This window comes from Solanum pennellii, chromosome 9 (assembly GCF_001406875.1).
Source record: "Solanum pennellii chromosome 9, SPENNV200".
NCBI lineage: Eukaryota > Viridiplantae > Streptophyta > Magnoliopsida > Solanales > Solanaceae > Solanum > Solanum pennellii.
In genome coordinates, this window is record NC_028645.1 from 5,937,230 (window position 1) to 5,939,891 (window position 2,662).

Here is a 2,662-nt window from a genome sequence, read left to right on the forward strand (position 1 = left end):
GACGGGGGTTTGGAGTTTTCTATCCTTAGACTAACGATAGTCCACGCGAACATATAAAACGAGTAATGGGGAGGGGAGAGAGAGAGAGAGAGAGAGAGAGAGATTTGGGTCCAAACTCGGTTCTGTTCGCCTTGACCGAGTTTTGGACCCACCTGTTCTTTGTGTTTTGACCCATTTTTGTACCTGTCCTAATCTAAATATATAATTACAAGAAAAATAAAAGGAGCAAGGGCTTATGCCCATTACAAGAAAATACAAAATGTAAAGTAAAGAGGTCTTCTAATCCATTTTGGATTTCTTCAATACTCCAAACTTCGGCATCTCTTCGTCGGTTTCAAGGCTTGACTCCATGAAGGAAATTTGCGAGTCTTTACGACTCGTCTCGAAATGCGAAGAGGGATGAAGTCCGGGGAACTCGAGCGGATTTTTACATGCAAGGAAAGAAAGCAAGTATGAAGTTAGTATGTTTTGATAGAACAATAACATTTGAAAGGCCAAAGTTACTTATTCACAAAGTTTATACAACCACCCGAACCAAACGCTTATAAGGAGGATCTGTTGAATACTCTCTCTTGAAATCAGTGATGCAAAGTCAACAGTCCACGTAATTAATCATCAAACAATAAAACTAAAAAAAGAAACGTGCAACAAGTTGAAAGGCAAACTAACTCTTTGTTATACTCTTTCCATAAGGACCCAATATATATAAAAAATAGAAAATAAGAGTAACAAAGTAAAATAATAAATAAAAAATATTAACTAATACCAACATGTACGTTCATAATGATAAGGACTAACAAATTTCTTGCAACATGCCATTGTGTACACTATGTATATGTGATATGGCAAATGGCCTAAAAAAAAACTTAAAGAATACTGTAAGGAAGATGGAAAATTTTGTTCCTTCAAACTTAGTGTAATTCACGACAAATAACAGAGAGGGATATTCTGCACAGTTAAGCTACACACGAGCATTCAAGGATGACAAGAAGAGCAACTAGCAACATTAGCAAACTAAAAAGAAAGCAAGACCAATCCTGCATATTCACGTACGAATATCTCAACAAAATTTGACCCAAACAAGCCATGGATCAGCAAACTTTATTAAAAGCGCTACACATGACGATGGGTAGAGATAAAAATTCTAAACTAGACTGTCGTCACATAAATTCGAAGTCACGTACTAAATAGACAAGAACACAAGTACCTAATAGCTGAAACGAGATTCGAATATGCACGACAAGGAAACATTCTATCCAAAGGATATTAAGCGAGGAGAAAAATCTAGCTAACTCGTGCTGGAAATCGACACAATCCGAGTCAAAGTCTGCCTAGAAGCGGCTGGAAAACAGTGAGCAAAGAAATAGAGCAACACAACCGTATATACTCATGTCCGAGTATCCTCAACATAGCTCGACCTAACACAAACGGAATACCAGCGACATTCGACCAACAGCGAACCCAACAAGGTATTTACAAGCATACAAAATCAACGCGATATTTCAATGAAAATGGGAAATAAACAGCCGAGCAGAGACCTATTGCAATGCTACACAAGCAAGACTTATTTGGCAAATGTCATCTCTCGTTCAAACCGCTTCATGACTTAACATCGCAAGGACTCGGAAAGAGAAAGTGAGAGCGAAACGACTTAGAAAAACACATCGATGCAGTAAGACCAAACAACTAAATACATTTACAACAAGACATATTCGAAATGGAAGGAAGATTACCTTTTAGGGTGCAGCGAACTGGGAAAGGAACGAGCAGGTGTGAGCTGCTCCACCACGCGAACGAGCTTCCACCACCAAAACCACCCTCGAAACACAGCAAAGGCGTCTAAACAGAATATCGCAGCCAACGACTTAGACATGAAATTTCCCTAAAACAGAACCTTGATTGGAGTTCTCAGCAAACGACAAAACAACCAAGAAAACTTTCCCAACCCCTGAAAAATCTAACCTAAGATTTTCCTCAACTCAAAGTTTCTCCGCTTCTAAAATTTTCAACCCGAAAATCGCTAACCCTTTTCTGTGTTANCCCTTTTCTGTGTTCAAAATCTATTTCCGAAAATCCAACCCAAAAATTTCCCAAGAACTTTCGACTNAAAATTTCCCAAGAACTTTCGACTATTCTTCTACAGCATACAGAGAAAGAAACAAATATTTTCCTCCAAATTCTTCCAACTTTTCGTGATAAAAATCTCTAACCCCTTTTCTTGAAGACGGGAGGGGTTTATATAGGGGGATATTAGGGTTTCCCCCTTGGAGGGCGGGAAAAACGAACTCGCCCCTTTCGAATTCGAAATTTGAAAACCTTTCCTCTTTGGGTTAAGCCCCCTTTTTCTGAAATTTCGGCCTCTTTGCGGAAAGGGAAGGGAAGGCGGATGGTTGGGATGAAAAGAGGTGTCCTTGGCAACGACGTGGCTCGATCCTACGTTGCCAAGGACGAGCTCGTGTCGCCTAGTGCGTTGCAGGGCTGGCCTAGTGCGTTGCAGGGCTGTGCGAGCTAAGGCTGCAGGGATCCGTTGCGTTGTCTCGTTCACGCGCAATGGAGAGAGAGGGGGAGAGAGAGGAGGAGAGCGTGGGGGTAGAGACGCGGGTTCGCGTCTGGATGCTGATTTCTGGGAATTTCGCGTGAGGGAGGTTCTGAATTTTTCTTT